Below are 24,826 nucleotides of genomic sequence, written 5' to 3'. Positions count from 1 at the left end.
GGATCAATACATATGCAATCTTAGTAATATATTATGTATGTACGTACATTCACACACTTCACCTAGTGGTTGATACTTGTCTGGTAATGTAGGGTGCACATAATTTTCGCGTAAAATACAGTATGAATACAAATAAAGACGATAGTTTATGTGTTTTGAATTGTTTTTGAAAATATTCGTTCATTTATCGTGAATTATTAAATGTTTTGAAGTAAATTAATCGCCATAAAGTTTTAATCAATTTTATTATAACTTAAATTGCTTTTCAGTTACAATAATATTTACATACTTAATTGTTTTGCTGTCATAAATAATGAAATAAAACAACTTATTCTTTTTAAAAAATCATAATAATATGTTTTGATGTTTCTCATATTTTGATCTACTTGAGTTCTTGAATAATATTATTTACAATATTGTAAAATTGTTTATTTAATTTTGAAATGTTAAAATATTTTTAAAAAACACTTTTTGATATATCTTATAATTTTGTTAGTTACTAAATTCAGTTAAATCTACTATATAAACGTTTTTATAAAAATAAATAAATTTTTTGTTCATTTTTGAACTCTATATAAATTCATAGAATTCGGACGATACATACATTTCTTTTAAGGACAACTTTATCACCCAATTTTACTAATTCTCAAGACATAAAATATTTATTTAAATTAAAAGTATTATAAGTGTCGTTTTCAAAACTGTTTGTTAAGTATTTATGCTTTTTACGATGGGTTTTCAGAAAGTTAAAATTTTTAGCATTTTATATAGTTATTATATGTTTAAATATTATTCACCGTTTAAATACAAATTGATTTCAAAGAGCTCTACCTGGCCACGCGTTACTGTGGTAAAGTCTGGTTTAATAGAAAATGAAAAAATATAAAGCACACGTTTCTATATGTAGAAGTAATGAAAATATTTAGTGAATAATTTAACAATTGAATCGAAATAATTGAAAATGCTTAGTGACAGCCACATCAAAATATATATATCTGTGCGCCGTGAGTAATATTTAGTATTGCGTTCAACAGATGGAGCTGCCATTGCGATAACAAGTTGTTTTTAATAAACATGTTTCTTCATATCCAAAAATATGTATATAAAAACTAGCGTATATTTCGAACCAATCGTTGAATTACTCAAGAATTAAGATTTTGAACAAACGAACATTTGAGATTTTATTTATTTAGATTTACTTCGGTCTTAATTTTTTTATTCCATGTGCATATAATATTACAACATTTAGAGTGTGTACAAATACTTGTTCACAAAACCTGAATTTGAGTTGTGTGGTTGTCAATAATGGGTAGAATTGGTGAATGTTACACGTGTGTAAGGTGATCACTTAAACCAGCCTATGACGGTCGTCAGCCCCGTAAATGCCCAGACTTCCATATTCTTCTTCATCTTTGATGAGATGTTAAAAAATAATATAATATTACACTTACTATTACTTTTTTTTGTTATCAGTTGTTTTAACTCGCAAATTGGATTACCAGATGCGTAACGCGATGATACAATCTTATCTTCACTTTAAAACAAATTAATTTGTTTTGTTTTTTTGTGTAAACACGAATAATTTAATCTATCTGTTAACAACAATGACTGGTCGAGTTAGAAATATCATATCAATGCTTTAGAAAGTGTAAATAAGTATCGTAATTTTTTCCAAATAATAAAATGTATATTTTAATGATTTTGAAATAAATTTTTCTAATAATAGGAGAGAGGAAAATAAATTCATTTTTAATTGACAAAGATTCGTCTGATATTTATTAAAAGAAGAAAAATGAGGTAAAATAAAATCATTTTAAATAAAACTACCCATTTTTTTATAAATAAACACAATAATAAAATATTAAAGATGTTCCAACAGAAACTAGTTTTTTTTAAGAAAAGGGTTTCTTATCAAAAGGTTGCACAAAAATATTGACATTTACAGAATTTACGCCTTATCTTAAGCTATATCTTAATTTAGGACAATATTACATGAAATTTTAGGTTTTGTGAATTAAAAATTATATATTTAAAATATACCAAAAATATTTTAAATATAACTTATACCTAAAAATATACTTGAAATATACCTAAAACATTTTAAACATAAAATGTATTTTTAACCAAATTTTCAACAATTAATTTTTTTATATATATAAAATTTTATGTTCAGTCGAAAGAATTTATTTATTTTATTGTTTGAGTGCGTCATTGCGTGAGTATAGCGGAACCCCATTTACTGCTAAGTGCATCAGACGAATGCACTTTTGTCCCATTGCACACTGCAACTGAGATGCACCTCACCTTAGCGTGACGTTTACAGCGCTCGCTATAACAGCCAATAATCTCAGTACTCAAGCAAGACTAAAAATGGTCAGACCTCTTTACGTGGTACAGAAAACCATCACTCAAAATCTGTCCGGAAAATAGGCGAATTTCGTGACCTTTCGACTCGCAAAATGGACGATCACAACTGCGCCGAGCTGCTTGACTCTGCCCGCAAGTTCAAGCTTCAAAAAAGTTTTCAAATTACGTGTTTCAAGTTTTCGCACTCGTTTCTGGTGATTTTTTGTGCCACTTTGACATCGTTCTAGAACTAGGCGACTTTACAGTTATTTAATTTATCAGACTTTTCGTGTTGTCTTCAAACATTTCGATTAAATAAACCAACATATTTTAAACAGTGTTATTGCAAAGTTTTAATGTTTACATCCATTTGAATAAACGTGTTTGGTTCAAAACTTAAATAAAAAACTTAATTAATATTTATTTTAAAGTAATTAATACTTACTAAAGACAAAAAGTGATCATTTTTACTTTTGTGGCGTTTTAAATTCAAAATAGCGCGTTTTCAACGTCGAAAAAACGCGTTTTCTGAAGGCTGATTTAAGTGGACTCTCTTGACGTTAAGCTATCCTTGGCTATCAACTTGGCAAAAAGTGGTTTCGATGAATTTTTATAAGTGCAGTCCAGTGTGCAACTAGTTTTCATACTTTGCGAATGTGCATGCAACCTTCCCCGGTGACACTCAAACAAAAGGTTACTTCGAATTATCGTGTTAATAAGATGTGAAAAAACTTTATTTTTAAACATTCAACGCCAGTACAAAAATATGTGCAAAAAAATGTGTGTGATTTTTTAAACATTCAAATATTTTACATATTTTTTAAAATAGATAAGTGAATCTGATCAAATCGTACAAAAAATGCATTTACATGCCGTGCAATTTTATATGACAAAATGTTGAACATTTTTCAGTAGTTTTCAGTGTCGTGAACTCTGTTTGAATCCTGAAATCATTTAAATTGTCAATGATGAAAAGACAAGTCTTGCTGAAGATGTCACGTGACTTTAATGTCCGTTAAGGAAACGGAACTAAGGCCATTTTGGAAGGAAGTAGCGTTGGTCGTAAATCTCAAAACGCGGGCCCAAATAGCGACGGTAGGTGAGTAAACTTATTTGTTTTCTATCCATATAAGATTATCTGTGTATATTGTGGATCTAAAATATGTATTTAGATTCAAATGTTATGTTTGCAACCATGATATATCAATTCTCCAAGGGCTTGCAACTAGGTTCATAGTGGAACGTAATAGTTTCATAATTATTTTACTCTTTACATAGATGGCGCTGCAATCGTCACTAAAAATGGCAATGAAATATTACGCATTATTTTGCAACAAATAAAATACTAAAGTGAACGCTATTTTACTATTTTTTAATCATTATTTAATTTCACTTAAATTATTATTTTAAGGGGTAGATTTTCATACCACGTGTACGTATAACCTAGTTATTTCTTACCCTAATCCACACTCAATGATACATTGGGCACTGCATCAAATTGATGCAATGTTATGTTGATTGTTAATAAAAAAAAGGCAAGGTTTTCAGTCATAAGCTTGAGGATGTTGGATTACTTAATTTATGTTGTTAAAAATATTTTCCTGAATAAATATTAATTAAATACACATATAAACATACATGAGTAATAAAAGTATTTTATTTTTATTTTTAGTATATCATAATCGTACTGGAGAAAGTATTATTGACAATTTGATATCTTACTGGCTTAAGTTTGCCCTGAAAAAATCTCAATGCGATTCTTAACTTGGAAGTATAATATATTGACTTGTTAAAAATGTTTAACTGCATTTTTTTGCCAAGTAAAACTTACTTTAATGGCTCTCCTGAACATTTTACGTTTTGTTAGTTGGTCGCTATCTCCTGTACGAATACGATGTACTTAAATAACCCTGGATTCATAGCTAAAGCTCATGATTGATTGCCTTGCATTCATATAATCAACGATCAACTTAACATTTCATCAATTCGATGCCGTGCCTTATACACCGTTGGGTTTAGGTACGAGTAATAAAAAGAAGAATTACTATTTTTTTAAATGAGACACAAATATTATATTGTACCTGAAATGGCGTGTATCATCTAGATATATTTCAGTTAAATTATATTTAAATATCATTGAAACTCTTAATATCTAAAAAGTTATGTAATTTTTTTTATATAATACCATATTTTTTGGTGAGAGAGTGACACAATTTTAACAACCTTCATCCAATGTTTTCATACTAATCTTGTGTCGAAAATATACAGTACTCAGAAATTTATTTCAAAGCATTTTTAAAAATTCTAATCAATATGTACGAAGGAACTTTTTACTAATATTCACATTTTTATAATGTATATTTAACTTGTCATCGTTATCGGCACCAAAAGTTGCAAAGATCAAAGCATCGATGAAGTGTGTAAGCTCAATCTTTAATCTCATACCAAATTAATATGATAAGTATTGCGTTTTACTATTCAGTACAGGGTAAAATGTTACATTACATAGAGAAAAAAATATTTTTATGACGACCCTTCAGAGAATCGAACCAAAGTCTTAATGCACGGTTGTCATATACTCTAACCATTAGGTACACTATATTGACATATTATACAAAAACTCATATGACTTTCAAAATAAAGACAGATTCACAGTTTTTCTGGTTCAACAAAACATATATGAAATTTAAACATGATATTCCAATAAAAAATTAACAGTTTTATTTTTATATAATATTTGATCATAACATTAAATGACATTGTAAGTTTTAGCATTTCGTCACATTAGCATGTGACAAAAAAGAAAACACACACGAGTTCATATTTCATTCTTCGATAACTTTATTTTCGTATTTGTATACATATGTATATATATAAATATATATATATATATATATATATATATATATATATATATATATATATATATATATATATATATATATATATATACACATATATATATATATATATAAATATATGTGTGTGTGTGTGTGTTTGTGTGTACATAACATATGTATATAAATCAACCTTAAAACCTCAATTTGAAAAACTTGTTTGCAGGTAGGATAGTAAGGATAGGAAAATTATTTGTGAAAAATACAACACACACCAATTGAAAGTAAATATTTCTTGGATCATTTTGCAATACACAGATATCGAACCCGCAACGCCTGTTTTGCAGTCTATCGTCTATTCTACTACTAGTATCTAAACGCTGGCTTAGGGTTAATGCCAAGCATTTTGTCATAGCCCCTCACAAAAAAAAACACATTCGTAATAAATAAATAAACAGATTTTTTGCAATATTTGCTCGGGTTATCGCTTCTGTTTACACAAATCCAGTGTGCTAACATATTCTTTGTCGTGCACTTTCTTTTCTTACTAGAATCGAAAAGAATCCTTATCTGTGCCTTTAGTGTAACATTTGGGTTCATTATTCTGTGATTTACTACACAGTTAGTGACAATGTCTGGCTTTACGGAGCAATAACACATGTGTACATGATAACATTCGGTAAAAAAAATCAATGAATTCACAAAATAAACTATTTTAAGTAATACGGAGAATTTAATATGAATATTTCTCAAGACGAAAAAATAATCGTGACGATTGTTTTTATTTTATATACATATATATATATATATATATATATATATATATATATATATATATATATATATATATATATATATATATATATATATATATATATATATATATATATATATATATATATATATGTAATAAAATAACTAGGTACCTACCTATACATTTTATTAAGTACTTACAAAAAGTACCTACATAAAACAGTTCTACCACCAGATGCCGCATGCGTCGCTCAGAATAAAACAAAAGACTTCCGATAATATTTTTAACTGTCAGAATCACATAGATAGATAGATAGATAGATATAAAAATGATTATAAAGATAAATTAAGAATAAACTTTAATTACAAAGCAACACATTGTTTATTTTATTATTATACACCCACTTTACATATTATTTACACTTAATTTTCAAAAGGAAAATATTACCACGTTATAAAACGACAATTTTGTTAATTGGAAATGGATTATGAAACATTAGATGTATTAAAACAATTACTACAATATGTTCGGAGTGAGAGAGAAAAATTAGAAGATGATCAAAGAAAACAATTAGAAGATAATCAAAGAAGACGTAGAAATCTAAGAGCTAGTGATAAAATTAAAGATAAAAGTCCATGTAAGATTTGTGAAAATTTAAATAAGGGAACTCGATATCACCCTGAAGCAACGTGCTGGTTTAAAACAAAGGAGGATGATAAGATTAATAATAAAAATGAAGATTTACAAATTACACAGAAACAGTGCTTGAAGAATGAAAATAAAAATAATATGAAAAAAAATTCTACAAAATATAAAATAAAATATACTCCAGAAAAGAAGAATTTCGAAGCAGATTGTGTGAGCAGGAATCCAGTATTAGAATCGAAGGAAAATGCAAATGAACAATTAAAAGTTGTAAATTTGGTTAAATTAGAAGATATTTTAAAAGATCAGAATAAAAATGAAGACATACAAATAACACAGAAACAGTGCTTGAAAAATGAAAATAAAAATAAAGTAGAAAAAACTTCTACGAAAGATAAAATAAAATATACTCCAGGAAAGAAGAATTTAGAAGTAGATTGTCTAAGCAGGAATCCAGTATTAAAATCGAATGAAAATGCAGATGAACAATTAAAAGTTGTAAATTTGGTTAAATTAGAAGATAATTTAAAAGAACAGAATAAAAATAAAGACATACAAATAACACAGAAACAGTGCTTGAAAAATGAAAATAAAAATAAAGTAGAAAAAACTTCTACGAAAGATAAAATAAAATATACTCCAGGAAAGAAGAATTTAGAAGTAGATTGTCTAAGCAGGAATCCAGTTTTAGAATCGAATGAAAATGCAGATGAACAATTAAAAGTTGTACATTTGGTTATATTAGAAGATACTTTAAGAGATCTGAATAAAAATGAAGGAATTCAAAAGAAAAAAACAAATGAATTGAAAAAAAACTGTGTCTACTTTAAAAAGGTTAAGAAGAAAAAAAAAAATCAAAAAAAAAAGAAATAAAAAAAAAACAAGAAAGAAAAAAGAGAAAGAAAAAAAAGAAGGAAAAAAGAAAAAAGAAAACAACAACAACTTTATCATATCACTAAACTTATACCAGTCCCTTCACTACAAGAAGATGATCCGGAGGACGAGTGAAAATTTTACTATGAATTTTCATCCCCAAGGGGGGAGATGTAATAAAATAACTAGGTACCTACCTATACATTTTATTAAGTACTTACAAAAAGTACCTACATAAAACAGTTCTACCACCAGATGCCGCATGCGTCGCTCAGAATAAAACAAAAGACTTCCGATAATATTTTTAACTGTCAGAATCACATAGATAGATAGATAGATAGATATAAAAATGATTATAAAGATAAATTAAGAATAAACTTTAATTACAAAGCAACACATTGTTTATTTTATTATTATACACCCACTTTACATATTATTTACACTTAATTTTCAAAAGGAAAATATTACCACGTTATATATATATATATATATATATATATATATAGGTGTGTGTGTAATTTTTCAATTATTCATAACTTCAAATACACCATAGAAAGAAACTATAGATACCTGTCTATAGTCTCTAACATCAATAATTACTAATTAAAAAATATTTAAAAAAAAAAAACATTTTTTTATGTTGAGTGTGTCATAATTTTTGTTCACAAATTTGGGATTTGCTCTTTATTTTTGTTTGTAATGTGTTAAATTCCTGAATTTGAAAACGAAAATTGTATACTCAATATATTCTCAAAACAATTTGGTCTGAAAATAAGTTGAACGAAAATTGATATTTTCATTTATATTTTGACAGACGTCTCCTTGTATTAAAATAAGTACACATATTTTAAGGAACTTCTCGTAAAAAAAATATATTTGTTCAAGATAATTAATTTGATATAAAAATAAAATAAAAATTAAATATGTGTTTTTCAATTCAAAAAAATATAATGATAAAGGCATAATTATTTTATTTGGGTATAGTTTGTTTTCGAAAGTGGATAGTTGCTATTGTCCACAATAGTATCTCATGTGTGGCACATTTCTGTCGTGGATAATTAATGTCGAATAACTTTCGAAAAACTAAACTGAAGATAATGTCTAATCCGGTTTTCTTCTTAGCAAGAAATTTTCGAGAAACTTTCGAATGACCGTTTGTACCTAACTGCATTGGTCAACTGCGAAAACAGGCCATTTAATTTGAGAAAATATTTTTTATTTTTAAAATATTAAAATCCTTCCAATTATATAAAATATATTTACGTGAACACGTATATTTTTGGTTAAATAAATATTTTAAAAAATCTTCATAGAAGAAGAAAAACAAAAAAAAGTTTTTCCATGGATATTTATTCATACTCTGTTATGTTTACCATTCTACCCATAATTATGCAGGTATAATCACGGTAGTTTCGCAGTCGAGTAAACGCTTGACTGCGAATCTTGTGCTGCGGGTTCGATTCCCGCCAATTCCAAAATGAATTCAAGAAATATTCATTTTTAATTGGTCTGGGTATTTGTAATATATTTTTCTCTGATTCTCCCTTTCCTAAGTATGCTACCTGCAGACAAGCCTATAAATAAGAAGCTTTGCGGGTTATTCCTTAAAAATAGAATGATAATAGGTTTCCACGATACTTTAATTTATTATATATCTATAAATTATCTCCAATTAGGAGCTATTTTTTCATACCGTCAAAGGTGGATTTAATCCAACCAATGACGGTCTTAAGCTATTTAAATCCCTAAAATTCCTATATTCTTCTTATTCATCTACATATGTTGAGATGTCATAAAATAATTTTAAAAATAACTGTATCGTCACGGGTTTTGATAAGTGAAGCGTTCATCTAAAAAGGTATAGTAAAAAGTAATTAATAAATAAAACTTTATCATTGGAAAAATCTTCAAAATTCAATTTTTCAGTTAAATAAACTATTTGGAGGTTGCATCCTGAAATTTTCTCCAAACAACATTTTGAGTATGTCCAAATACTTGTGCATAAAATCTGGATTATCTCCAATTACAGGAGTTATTTTCATATTATTATTTGACATCTCATCAAAGTTGAAAAAGAATATGGAAGTCTGGGCATTTTCGGAGCTGACGACCTTCATAGGCTGGTTTAAACCAGCCTATGACGGTCGTCAGCCCCGACTTCCATATTCTTCTTCATCTTTGATGAGATGTCAAAAATTAGTATTTTCTCCAAACGTTCACATTTTATTCTAACGCAAAAATGTTTAATTTTGTGCTTTTCGATGTTTGGGAAAAAACTCTACTATTTCCCTGCTAGGTAGAGACGCCGATTGTCATTGCACATTGCACACTGTACACGGAGCGCACTGCACTTCTAGTGTGCATGGTGCAAGTACTCTATATATGCCTTATACCATTCTCAGTTAAGTGTGCCGGTTAACTCACGTTTTGCAGGTTAAGTTCGCTGGTAGTTAACTAACTGGTTTTCCTGGCTTGATTCGGACGAAGGTTTGTATCTTGAACTTCAAACAAACAGTTATATGTGTTTGTGGTAAATAATACAATTTTAAAACAATTATATGTGATATCGTCATGATACCTTTAGACCATCGAACAGAAATGTTAGAAATAACGTATAATTCAAGATGGCAGCTAATGCAACGTGATTGAATCACGTTTTGATTTAGACTGCCAATGACTCCCTTCAATAATTACAAAAAAAAAATTAAAAATAAATTCATTCGGTTTTAAGTCATTCACATTTCACAGTTTTTGCAGATTTTTTTTTATTTATAAGAGTGGAACTTCATCCCCTTAAATAACAACCATACGATTCGCTTTCTATATAATTTAACTTTTTATTATTTATCAGTCTTGATGAAGAAGCGGTTAGATTAGGTTAAGTTTGGTTAGGTTTAACTTATAACTTTTTAAACTTTTTAAATTTAACTTTTAATTATTTATCAGTCTTGGTAAAGAAGCGGTTAGCTTCAAAACCGGTAGTCATTATAAGTAAGTTATAATAAATTATTTATTATGATTTTAAAACAAGGATTATTAAATTTAGATTATTAAATGAAAATCACAAAGTTAGTGCTTCAAATATATATTATAACTTTTAATTATTTCATTTGTCTAAGCATATCAAAAACTAAAAATATTTTCAGTGTAAAAATATTAGATACATGGTAATCGCGCATATTAAGGTTGTTATCGATATTCTTAATCAATACCTCAAAATCGTTGTGGTAATTCTAACGTCATCAAGAATATAATACTGAAACACATGCAAAAACAAAGATTCAGCTCTTATGACTTTACATAAAAAAAATACAGCTTGTGCCTTTAAAATTAAAAAAGAATTACGTTGAATTGCTTTTGACATTTTCAAAATTTCAAAGATTTGTGTGTATGTAAATGAGTTTTATGGGTAATTATAGGTAATGTCAGATTGTGGTCCTGTGGTAAGTATCACTGACTCTTGAGTTAGAGTTTTTTGGTTCAAACTCACTCTACTACAAATTGATACCTATTTCTTATACTGAGACGGTTAGCCTCACAGAAATAATATTAAATCAAGTATTTTTATAAACAATAAAAAACGAATATTTCTCTTTCTCAATTATTAAATTGAGTGATCACTTACGCCAGTCAACGGCTTGTCATTTACCCTTTTGCTCACACTTGCGAATTTTAATCTTAATCACTTCTTTGCCTCTCTTCAGATATTCATAAAAAATACTTATTAGGTTTGCTTTTCCTGGTGAATATCACAAATCTTAAAATAAATAGAGTTTTGATAAAAAATGTAATTTTAAACTTATATTTAATCGACAATTTTTAAATTTGTATTTGTATTTCATCCTGAAAAAACGCTTTGGTAAAGTTCAAAAGGATTTAAAAATAAACCTTTTCAAAGCGAGGTCAAGCAGTGTATTTCCTTCGGGTCCTAGTCGCTCAGAAACTTGTTTTATTTTTATATTCTTCACTTCCCGTGCGAGGTTAAATTTATCGTTTAAATTTTGAAGAAATATCGTAACGTTTGCTCGCTAAATTTGAAACTTAAGTTACACGCTTCGTCAAAAGTGGGTCAAGGATCCAAGCCTCTTGAGTTTCGGATCCCTTTTTGTTTTTTAAGGTTTTGAGCCGTCAAAACAAAATGCAGTATAACGCGCTGAATGGGTCGTTAAAGCGAGGGAAAGGAAAATTTTCCCTTGAAGAAGGATGTAACCGAATACCAAATATGAAAAAAACGGATTTCTCGAACATTGTTTTATAAATATACATATAGAATAACCTCCCTTTTTCTCATACTCTTGTTATTTTTTGTATTATTTTAATTGGTGAAAATAACTCAAAATCTTCATGCTTAAAAGCACTGTACGTGAATATAAAAAAAATTAAACACAATTTGTTGTTGGTGCTCTTATATTTAGTTACTCTTAATCGACGATTTTATCTTAAAGTGATTTATTAATATAGCTGAAATTATGAATACTATATAAAAAAAACTAACTAACCATCACGCCGCTTCCCCGCAGGGGTAGGCAGAGAGAATAGAGCGCCACACCACTCTGTCCTTGCAAACATTCTTCGCCTCTTCCACGTTCATGCATCTCTTCATACATACCCGCCGATTGTTACGACTCCTAACCTGACCACTTTCAAGTATTTGGCATACCTGATCGTGCCATGTTTTACTCGGTCTTCCTCTGCTTCTTTTCCAGCTAACATTCGCCTCATAAATTTGTTTTACCGTTCTTTCCTCACTCATTCGTTCTACATGTCCAAACCATCTCAACACACCTTTCTTAATTTTATCGATAATGCTTATCTCAGCTTTGCATTCCTTCCTTATTTCACTATTCGCACATCTATCATACATCGTTTTGTTACACATTCTTCTGAGAGATCGCATTTCGACTGCATTCGGTCTACTTTCATCCTTCTTTTGCCAACTCCATGTTTTACTTCCATACATTAGAGTTGGAACCAGGACTCCGTTGTGCACTGCTAGTTTAGCTTCCGCTGATAGGTTTTTATTTGCTATAACTGATTTCAGTGCACCATTCACTTTGTTCCCAGCATTCACTCTCCTTTCTATGTCTTTATCAATCTTTCCATCCCTAGAAAACATACCAATAAGTGTCAGTAATATTAATTTTATGAGTTAACACACCAAAGTAGTTTACAAATACATCAACTGCATAGTATGAATCAATTAATTTCAATTCGGTATAGAACAGTAAATATAGTACTTTTTTCAGTGACTTTACTTTGCTTCAAATATGAACACATTGTTTGCATGAATATTTTATATTTTTTGTATGATTTTTTATATACCCTGGATTGTTACCTGAAGCGGAGGCCTGATCTTCTTTCTTTCATATGTTAACATAACATGCATTTTTTGATGCCGTGCCCAATGCACCTCACGTACACTCCATGAGGGTTTGAAGAAGGAGAATAGATCCTCATAAAAAATTATTAAAATATTACGTTTTTTGTCAAAAAACTAATCATATAACTGGATTAATATTAGTAAAATGTCATTTTCAGCAGGTAAACTGAATAAAACCATAATTTTTAATGGTTTTTTCTCCATAAAAGCTCTCGACATGTGGGTACGTGGATGTTTATAGTCGTACGAATGAATACACGTTACACCACAGCCCACATGCTTGTACACTCATTATGGTGATTTGGTCATATGACCTCGTTTTTGGTAAACTCCGTGACGAGGAACAAAGGCGGACCTTGACCACGCTATCCGTCCCTCTCTCGCTTCCATGTACCGACCCACTCGCACGCTTAACCCTTATGTAACCAGACATTGTGTTAAGTTTTGTGTTTTTGCAAATTTAATATAAATCATATGATGGATTGCTCTTTGTTTACGCCTTTATGGTAATTACGGATCTAAGTATGCATTGTATATGGATTGTGCAATATTTTGTATTCATTTAAAAATATATGGAGTATATCAATTATTAAAAATGAATATTGAATGTATACTGTCAAGAAACGTTGACTCTAAAATCCCTGTTTAAAAATCCCTGTTATTTAAAGCCTTTAGTCCGAATAAAATACCCGCCATTAAATTTTAAATTGCATTTACTTTTAAAACCACATTTATTATATATGACATTTCAAATTATTTGTGTATTTTTCTTGATAATACTTGCTTTTCATAAAGTCAAAATTCATTTTTTTCGAACTAACGTTTTTTGCCAGTATGCCCACGATAAAAAACCTTTTTAAAATAAAAATAAAATAATTTATTGCTTCAGCATTTACTTTGTAGTAATACAAGATGAAATTGTCAATGAGAACATTGATTTTCTTACCACTTGAGTTTATATTCAGACCCGTAGATGGTGGCATCTATAGCTTCCCAAACTAGTAATTAAAATAAAATAAATATTACTCAAGTGGTAAAAAAACAAGTCTTTTTATTTTCAATTTTGAAAAAATAAGTATTACATTATATGTCTTTTTTATACAAACCATATATTCATGTAATATACTTTTAACGATCAAGACTACATCAATAATATTCTGTGCCTGACACACCACTGATTTGGGTTAAAAACGTATATTAAATTAATTCTGTATCAACATCATATTGTTTTTACAATTTTTATTTTTTATTTCTTTATTATGTTTACTTTTTGGCAGAATTCCTGATTTCAGTATTTACGTACTTATAATTATAAAATACTTATAAAATAACACTAAAAAATTAAAAGTAATTACATTACTTAAAAAACCTATCAATAATTATAATGAATTTGCTTTTGCTTGATTTAATTTAAAAATAAATTTAAATGAATAGATTCGCCAGTTTCTTTGTTTAAATATGTTTTAATTTTATATTTCACATTGAAAAGTTTTGTGATACGTATTTTGATGCAGTCAGCTTTATTATACGATATTTTATAATACATCGAAATACTTGTCGAAAAAGATTCGAACAAATACTGGTCTATAACTAAGAAAAGTTGAATTTCTGGGGTATCTTTAATAAAAATAAGTTAATATGGGGTTAGACTGCACCTATGCTTCATGTCACATCTCCTACTTAATGGTACACCAAAGGATCGTCTCAATACTTCATGCTCCAGTTTCCAATTCATACAATCAATTTTGTATAGTAAACTTCTTCGAATCGGGAATTTGAAAAAAAACACCTTTGCGTCATACATACAATGTATACGTACACGTTATTTAAACTTATGTTGATTGTCAGATACTGGATTATTTATTATCAGTTTTATACATATCTCAACTCGAGATGAAACATTAGTGAAGTCTAGTGAAGTCAAGAATTTTTTTTGTGTTTGATCAATATACCTAGAAGCTCCAAGAATTTGAAAAGTATGGTTGCCATTCATGGGCAGAATTGGTGAATGTTACACGTGTGTAAAGCGATCACTTTAACCAGCCTATAATGGTCGTAAGCCCCATAAATGCATAGGCTTCCATATTCTTCTTAATTTATGTTGAGATGTCAAAAAACTAATATGAATAATAACTTTTTTTATAACCCTTATCCGCACCTAACGGTGCATAGGGCACTGCATCAAATTTGTTATCTTGATCATTACTTACATGAAGGCAAGGTGATCACTCTTGCACTTCAGGAACCAGTCCAGTGTAATATTAAATAAATATTACAGTGTTAAATCATTAATATTTATTTTCACCCCCCCCCCTGGGAATCGAACCCGGGACCTCCAGCACGGAAGCTAAACACGCTGACCATTACACCACGGAGGCGGACATATAATAACTCTTAATTGAAGATAATCCAGATTTGAGAACAAGTGTTTGGACACAGTAAAAAATGTTGTATCCCGATAATTTAAGCTGATAAAATTAATGGAATTAGTCACAGGGTGATTAAAAGAAAATTTTAAATATTCCATATCCTGCGTACCCTGCTGGGCAGTCGTTATGTGTGTAAAATCAGATAAAACAAATTGGAAACGTGTTTTGGACTGGTGTCACTTTTATTTTTTGTAACAATCGGTTCGGGAAAACAAAAATTCTCATCTCGACATGTTCAGTGTTTATAATTCCTCCTTTGTTGACATAATACAATTGTTGAGAAGAATCATAGCGAGCAAACGAACGTGTTGAAATCAAATATTTTCATTTTCGTTCCCAAACACGAATCGACAATCAATTGTATTCCATACTTTGGCATACCAAAAATATTTCAATCATTTTTTCAATTAGTGATGTCTTTTGTTATTTTACATTCAATATCGTACCTTGGGTGTTATGTTTTAAATAATGTTTTTTTTTATGAACAAGTCAACGTTAGGTTTCATTTCCTTTTTTTATTCTGTTGAATGTGTATATTGTATATGTGCGTTTAGCTACCGTTGTGAAGACCCGAGTTCGTTTCCCAGTGGGGTCATTTTTTTTAAAAAAGGAATAACCCCAAAGCCTCGTTTTTAGAGGCTTATCCGCAGGTAGAATATTTAGCAAAGGGAGCGTTTACGTAAAAAATACATTTCTAACACCCAAATCAATTCGAAATTAATATTTTTTGAATTTATTTTGAAATTGGCGGGAATTGAACCCGCAATGCCAGTTTCGCAGTCGAACGTCTACCCGACACCCCACGGCGCATGTCTAATTAATTTGGGGCAACACTTCGGGCTAGTCTTTATTCTTGCATTCTATTGATATGGGTTTTCCAGAATCGTGTTCCCCGTCTTTCCCATCTGAATATATCGTAGTCGTACAGGAGAAAATGACCAACTAACAAAACGTAAAATGTTCAGGAAGGCCATTTAAGTCACTTTTGCTTGGCAAGAAAATAAACATAAATGCTGTCAGTTATTTTTAACAAGTCAATATATTATAATTACAAATTTAAAATCCACTAGGATTTTTTTCAAAGTAATATTAAGTTAGTAAGACATCAACTAGTCAATGATCACGTTTTTGCAAAAAATACACTTGGTCACTTTCTCCTGTATGACTACGATATCCGCCATATTAAATTTTTAAAATACGTTAATTTCAATTTACCAAAATTACTCTACTCAAAATTCAGCAGCAGTTCCTTTATTTTAAGTACGAGTATTTCAGTCATGTTTATACATTCGCAATGAAATTATTACCTGATATTTTACAATGACCTAAACAAGAGAGGTGTTCGCAAAACAAATATTTATTTTACTACCTTCTAAGCTCTACAATGCATTGATAGCGTAATTGGGGTCAAGGCCTCTCATTCCATGTTTATGTTTGAAATACCTTTAGCCAATTCACAAATGAAAATTAAGATAATTAATGAAATCAGCACTTAAATTGTTTTTAAACTTAAGAATTATGAAACTTGTGCTTTTTTTTATTTTTCATTTTGTTTGATAATTTTTTAAATTATTTTATACGAGATCTAAGATAACATACCTACATTGTATCTAATATGTTTTATACGTTGTATGGATGATACTCATACAATGTAATCAAACGTTTTGTTTATATGTAAAAAATTTAATTAGCTTCACATACTTTTATTACTTTTTTTTTTATAAAATACATAATACATAACGTAGGATAGGTTTGAATAATTTCACATTATTTATTGCTTTAACCTTCGAGTCAGGCTTCTTGACATTCATCAAGCACAAACATGAGAAAATTAATGTTTTACGTATTTTTCTTAAAAGGAAATCTGGTATTTTTCCATCGACCCACGGCCATCAAACATCAGCGCTCTTGTCACGTGGTGCTATCATGACTACACACTCATTTCATGACTAACAAATTGGCTATCTACCATTAGGACGCTTTATTAATGGGTAATTACTTACCAACGTAATATTAGAACACCATTTTTTATATAAGTTAATATAATAATATTAATATTTTGTATTATTTTATAATAACCGGGCACTCGTTCGTCATAGTTTTCAAGAACTTATTCATTTAATTCAAAATTTTAAAAAATAATCAACTTGTGTGCGATCCATCATGACATATGAAATCGAATGCAAAACGTACACTGTAGTAACGAAACGTGCTAATAAATATCAGAAATTAAGACACCTAGGAGAATATTTGGCAAGAGTCTACAAGATAGAAAAAGGAACACCAGGATAAGAGAAATATGCGAGATGAAAGATATCTTTAGATGGGGAAGACAACGAAGAAGATAATGGTATACGCATGTGAGGAGAATGGACCCACGTTGCATTGCACAGCCAACTCCAATATAGACGACTCCCGGGCAAATAACCTAAGTGATGGATTGACTGAGATGGATGGATTGAGAGCTGGGAATCAACATGCCAAAAGTACAATCCCTAAATTCTCTCAAGGCCAACACACAGAAAAATAAGAAAATTATTTCATGAAAACTCTCTGAGAAGTCTCTGCCTACCTCTGCGGAAGCGGTGTCAACGTAGTTTTTTTTTATATTCCGCGTAATAAAATTGTTTTTTCATTGCAACTGAAATACGTGCAGTGCTACAAAGAATAGTTCAATATGCTTTAGGCATATTCAGTGACATATTTTAATTACGTTGACCCGAATGTTTCATATTTTGTGTGTAAAACTAGACGATAAGGAAATTGTTTTCACGAACGTAACACAATGGGGAGTATATTTGCACCTGTTTAACTGAGTCATATATTGTCATTTTATTTCACATTTATACAAAATTCTAAATAGTTCCCATCCCGTAATGTCTTTACATATATTTCACACCCAACTTTATTGAGCTTTTGGAGGGGCCAAATTTTCGTCAACGTGTTATGCGGATTGCCTAGTAATATGTTTAAAGGCGCCATAGATTTGATCTAGTAGAATTCAATAAAAATAGTAGAATCATTTTACGTATTATTTTTTGACATCTCAACATATATGAAGAAGAATATGGAAGTCTGGAGATTAACGGGGCTTACTACCGCCATAGGCTGGTTTAAGTGATCACTTTACACACGTGTAACATTCACCAATTCTACCCATGATTGACAACCATACTACTCAAATTCTTGGAAGGTATATATATATATATATATATATATATATATATTTATATATATATGTATATATATATGTATATATATATATATATATATGTATATATATATATATATATATATATATATATATATATATATATATATATATATATATATATATATATATATATATATATATATATATATATATATATATATATATATATATATATATATATATATATATATATATATATATATATATATATATATATATATATATTAATATGTGATCCAATTTTTAAACATTGTACAGGAATCGCTAGAATTTCCACTAATGACATCTATTAGTGAGAAGAAAAAGCTTCTTTCTTGAGCAGAAACTCTCATATTTGTATGTGAGGTCCGAATTCGAAAAAATACAATTTTTTTATTTAGCTTATAATTGACAAGATCTAGTCAAAACTAAACTAAACTAAACTAAACAATTACCGAAACCGCCAAAAAATAGCATTTATCTACAAATGTTAATTACTTTGTTTTTTTACATAACTTGTTTTCTTCCTTAGTACAGAATTATGCATATAATACGCAGAAATGTAATGAAAATGGCCAGTAAAACGTGTTTCAGTTGTTAATATATTTATTAATATATCGTCGAACGGTTCGAGGAATGACTAAACGTAATACTGTCAAGGTCTTTATAGACTGTGTACCTGCACTGAACAAGGGCCTCAAAAAAGGGTTGTCAAATGTATATTTTTAATAAAATAATTAATTTAATTAATCTAAGATAAATTAATTGGTAATAATGCTTACATTATATTTTGTATAGTAAAGGCATTGATAAAATTGTGGTATAGTAATAAAATACTCTCCTTATCATCAATGGTTCATTTTGTGTAATACCACTTTTATAAACACTTATTCGTGACTACCAGTTTTGGAAAATTATTTCTTCATCAGGTCGTTAAAATAAAATTATAACGATTTGACATTTGAATGAATTTAAAATTTTGAAAGAGAGAAAGTAGACAAAATATATACTTAGATTCACAATTTTTTTCAAGGCCCATCTCTTTTGTAACATCATAAGGGTTTCCAAAATTAAATATGTTGAATTTTTTTTTTGTACGTAAGAAGTTTATTTACCCTACATTAATTTTGATAGCACATTTTTGGTAGAGTTTTAACTTTTTGGGTTTATTTATGTGAACTCATTTTTTGTATGGCGCATTTTAGAATATTTAAAATTTGTCATAAATTTTATCGTTTAATAATACGTTTGAAATTTTAATATGTGATAGTTTAAATATTTACAGGTTTGATCCGAAATCATATATCCGCTTCTGCAGTGTAGTGGTTAGAACATTTATCTACTGTGCTGGATGTCATCGGTTCAATAAGGTATTTTTAAACCTGAACTTGAAGTTGAATCACTCGACTGATTGCTTTTATGAAAATATCCATCACGATTTCAGTATATCTATGTAACGCTATGCTTTGTGCACCATCAAGTGATAATGAGGAGGGGCTACAAGAATCTAAACATGATTTTTTTTACTTCAACTCTTTCAGCTATTAAAACTCGCTTTTTTTTTTAATTTGTTTCTTCAACACGCTATTTTAATTCTACGTATATGCTAGCATTTCTTTATTCTTTCTTTACTTTTTGTTTTTTATTTTCCTCTATCATATTGAATTTCTGTATTCTTTTGTCTTCATTAGCTAAGATTTTAATCACTTCTAAGAAACCTTGTTTTAATTCTATTCGGTCTAAAATATTATATACGTTTTAACCACTTTATTCTTAACGTTTTTTTTATGTTTATTTATCTATTTATCATATATTACACAAAGCAATTTTTGATCAAAATATAATCTATCTCGTGACCATCAACGGTGAATACAATGAATAAATTGGACCAGAATCTCTGTTGGTCTCTGAATACAATTAATAAGTATGCAGGAAGGCAAACAAGGTGTTCGCTAGAGTTTACACGTGTTTTAAAGATTTTTAAAAACAGTTTGATTATTCGAGCTACTGCATGCTGTTGCAGTTTATGTTTATACAAAGAGATAATGATAATATGTTCTCGAACAAAGGACGCAATAGAAAAATACACTTATTTAACCAAAGCATTATTTTTCTCATTTTTTCTCGGGGTTGTCCGATATTTATATGAAATGCTCATATTTTATTTGTAATAAGTTGTGACAGTTTCAAACAAACAAAAAATAACCCGGTTTTTTTCTAAAAAAACATTTTTTTAATATTATTTTAACTCCCAGATTATTCATTAGGTAAATAAAAAAATATGCCTGTCGATCCAACACTTTTTTATACTTACTTATTTCGTTTTTATTACACATAATTTATTTGTTTCTCTAGTGTAGTGGTTAGCACGTTTGAATACAGTGCTGTATGTCCCGAATTCCATTCTCAGGGGTCAAAATAAATTGAGGAAAATTTTCATTCTACTATTTATTTTTGACTAACCTAGACATACACAAACACTAAATTGCAAGATTTAACACATCAACTTATTTCTCGTAGATTTTACTTATATCGATCAATATAACATTGCGTCAAAGTAACGAAGTGCCTTAAACACCATTAAGTGTGAATAAGGGTTAGAGGAAGTTTTATAAAAAAACGCAAATTGATATGTATGTTGTCGTATGATTTTATGAAATATTTATTTATTAAATTATAATATTTATTAGAAGTTTGTTCCCAAATATTTGTTGAAACATGTATCATATTAAAACTATTCACTTGACGATAAAAGCAATAGAATTTTTCAAAACTAGTCGTGTGTAATGAAATAAAACTACCTCCTCTTCAACCTTCAACGTCCCAAGGACACAACTCTAAAATTTAGACTCAGCTTCACATACGGTGTCTAAAAATGATGCGGAATGCATCGAAACACGTGTCATAATAGATTTTGCGAAATAGTGGCATTTGCCAAGTAAAACATAAATTAAAAATGAAATGAAACTCAATTGGTGGTATTACACAATTGTTTATTTTTTAAATAATTTTCGAGTTATTCCACAAACTTATAGAACTTTGTAGAACGCAAAAAAAAACAATAAAACACAATACACTTTTTTGATCGAGCTTATCACGTTCCTCTTCTAAATACCTGGCATATTACGCGTACTGCGATTTACGCTCTGTGCAATATAATTTAGTACATACAATAAAAGTTGAAAAAATGTAATTTAAAACAATATATCACCACAATGATAATACCGTGACCTCAACATGTAATTTCCGTTCTGTTTCCGGCATTGCTTTACCATTTTGTGTGCATTTTACTATTCTTTATCAATATGCGAAAATACTTATATTCACAGTTTGTGATATTTCTAACATAGTTCTAGTTTAAATGTTTTTTTATGTGCATAATCGCTGATATTATTGGTTTTGAATATGTTTTTAAAAAAGTTTTTTTACACCTTGGGGATTTTTTTTTATTTGTAAATTTTACAGAACAGTTACATAATTACATTTACATTAATGAGTAATTAACACAAAACAGGTATTTGCACCATTCCAGTTACAAAACCTCTCATTTTTAATTTATTAAAAATACCTGGAAAATGTTATTATTAGTAATCATTCATATGATAATTAGATTTTTGTTCATATCTCAATATAGATAAAGAAGTTTGTTGAGATGGAAATATAGAAGTCTGGCCTTTACAGGAATTAGGACCTGTCATCAACTGGTTTGAGGGGATCGTAGCCAATCTCTCATTACTTTTAACGCGTAACATTCAATAATATACTACCACATACAATCTCCACAAGTATTGCAATAACGGCTAGACACTTTTTAACATTCAAAAATTCACTTTTTCAACAATACTTTTCTTGAAGAAAATCTTGCATTCAACTTTCAACAGTAGATTATGTTAATATCTAAATAATAAAAATTGTATTCTTTCATTCAACATTAAACTGCAGATTATTTTGGTTTTCAAATAATATTTACTTTTTTTTTCAATTAAAACATTTTTGGTGATCTGTTCATGCAATATGGAGTTATTATTTTTCTAACGTTCTTGAAAAAAAAAATCAAAATAAAAATCAAATTCAAATAACCTTTTCACCGCCTCTGCTTCATAATAATCAGTTTATCTGTGATAGAAACGTAAATTGTGCACTTTTTTCAGTCTAGGAGATTCAAATGGACCGAGTTGATGTGATCATATTGGATTAAATCTGTGAACACCGTTCTCTAGGGTAGCTTTTTCTATTATCGATACATTTTTAAAATTCTTCAAATACAGAAACAAAAAAAATCCAAACAAAATACGTTTAACATAATATATCCGTCCTTTATTTTTCTACACCCAAAATCAAAGTATTTCTCAAATATTAAATATATTAATGTTTATTTATAGTTACAGTGAATTTTTGAAACATTAGGATTTTTTTTTTACTAAACACAAGCTATTTTATATTTATGTAAGCACTGCAAAATTTGTCACTCAAAAAGATTTTATAATTTATGTAGTTCTTTTTTTTATAAATATATATGAATTGTAAATTTTAAAAATACGAGTATGTCATATTTAAAACAGTTTATTTTTTTATTTTTAAAAATATGCATTCTTCATTGTGTATAAGAAAATACATATACATATATAAGTTTCAAGGTATTTTCATAAAAAAAAGTACTGCTTTAAATATAAATATTGATATATTCTAAAAAATATATAATGTTTCATTTAAGATGTTTTAAATGGCAATGTTTAATACAATAAACAATATATTTTTTGCTATTTATTGGTATTAAGTTGTAACAAAGCACCAAAAAGATAAAATTTATTTTACAACTCTCCATATTGTATACGTAAAAATTGACCAAATAAATAAAAATTGCATCTTACCCAGCTCAAACTCATCAATAAAAAATTGATACTTTCCATTAAAGAAATAAAACATCGTTAGTAGGATCCATCGCTTTACATTTAAGCATGAAGTATGCAACAACCCTAGTTGCACCCCAAACAAGCCTAATTGCATCACCCCAACAGACTCAACAAAGCCTATACTAATATGGATCGGTTCGTTACAATCGGCACTGGACCACAGAAATGCATCCCTTAATTAATTTACATCCCTTACACTGCTCTCGTACAGGGATATTCAAAATAGTTTATCGCCTCAATGTAGAACCAAAATAATAATAAAAATTTTAACGTGTTATTTAACACATTTAATGTACCGTAGAACGGGGCTACTTGAACTATGACGTGTTACTTGAGCCCAGTACAAAAAAGATATTTAAATCTGTATTTGGTCTTCAATAACTAACATATCGTGACAATAAGTGTCACCTGTCAGGGAAAAAATTAATCATGTTGATACGTTTATTATTGTAGACCAAATACAGATCTAAATATTTTTTGTACTGGGCTCAAGTAACACATCAAAGTTCAAGTAACCCCGTTCTACGGTGTGTTTTTTTTTATTCAAAGTATTTACTTTTCGCCATTTCGCTTGATGAATAAATTTTCTCGGGCATATCTAGGATAAATAGCATTGTATTGGTAAATTCGGAAGGCATCAAACATTTGTATATATGAACTTAAATATCATGTAGATTGACATTTATTTGATCGTGTGGTATGGTATTATAACACTCTTCCTATCATTCATCGTAAATTTTGTGTAATATCACTTAAGTGGTATCACACGATGTTTTTAAAATGATATTACACATAGTGAACGCTGGATGATAAGGACAGCATTGGATTTTTTTATTTCAGTAATTCATCTTATTTATCCTCCTCCGTAGTGCTTAGTGGTTAAAGCTTTAAAATGCCGTGTTAGAGGTCTAGTGTTCGATTCCCAGAGAGCTCAAAATGAATATTTTTCTCAGGCTGTCTCAATCAACTCCTAGAAATCTCCTAGAAAAGTATATTTAAAGTTCTTTTTTTTTAGATCCCTGAATGGTTTCTATTTTATTTACATATGTCAGGCAGCTGGTTAATTTGGGTATAAGGTAAACACTTTATACTTTAAAGTTTTTTTTTATATGGCTATGAATTATAATAAAATATAATATATTTATTTTTTGTTTCGGCATTCACTTTGCGGTAAGACATGATAAAATTATATATGAAAAACACATGTTTTTTTATCACTTGAGTTTATTTTTTTATGATGACTAGTTTGGGAAACTATGCTTCCATCGTCAGGTCTAAATGTCAACTTTAGTTTACATTTAGACCTGAAGATGGAAGCATAGCTTCCGAAACTATTCGATGTGATAAAATAAAGACAAGTGGTAAAAAAACAAGTGTTTTTCTTTAACAAATATAATATATGTCCACCAGCAAGATCGATATGAAGCAATCGGTATCATACATATATCCAACGCTA

The 24,826-nt window shown here is 28.9% G+C and overlaps 1 protein-coding gene across 4 annotated transcripts in view; it reads left to right on the top strand.

Moving 5' to 3' along the window:
- Positions 1–2,348: 2,348 nt before the first annotated feature.
- Positions 2,349–24,826, top strand: part of Eip93F (Ecdysone-induced protein 93F) — a 127,462-nt gene continuing 104,984 nt past the window's right edge. For 3 of the 4 annotated variants that reach the window (XM_088258729.1, XM_088258732.1, XM_088258731.1), the window contains exon 1: positions 2,349–3,445. The gene's annotated coding sequence lies outside the window, so the exon portion shown is untranslated. The remainder of the gene's footprint in view (positions 3,446–24,826) is intronic. The other variant, XM_088258730.1, reaches the window with a different exon arrangement.

This window comes from Brachycentrus maculatus, unplaced genomic scaffold, assembly GCF_059751285.1.
Source record: "Brachycentrus maculatus isolate JH-2025_06_01 unplaced genomic scaffold, ASM5975128v1 h1tg000102l, whole genome shotgun sequence".
NCBI lineage: Eukaryota > Metazoa > Arthropoda > Insecta > Trichoptera > Brachycentridae > Brachycentrus > Brachycentrus maculatus.
Note: the sequence above shows the minus strand (reverse complement) of the source record. Positions and strands in the feature narration are given on the sequence as shown.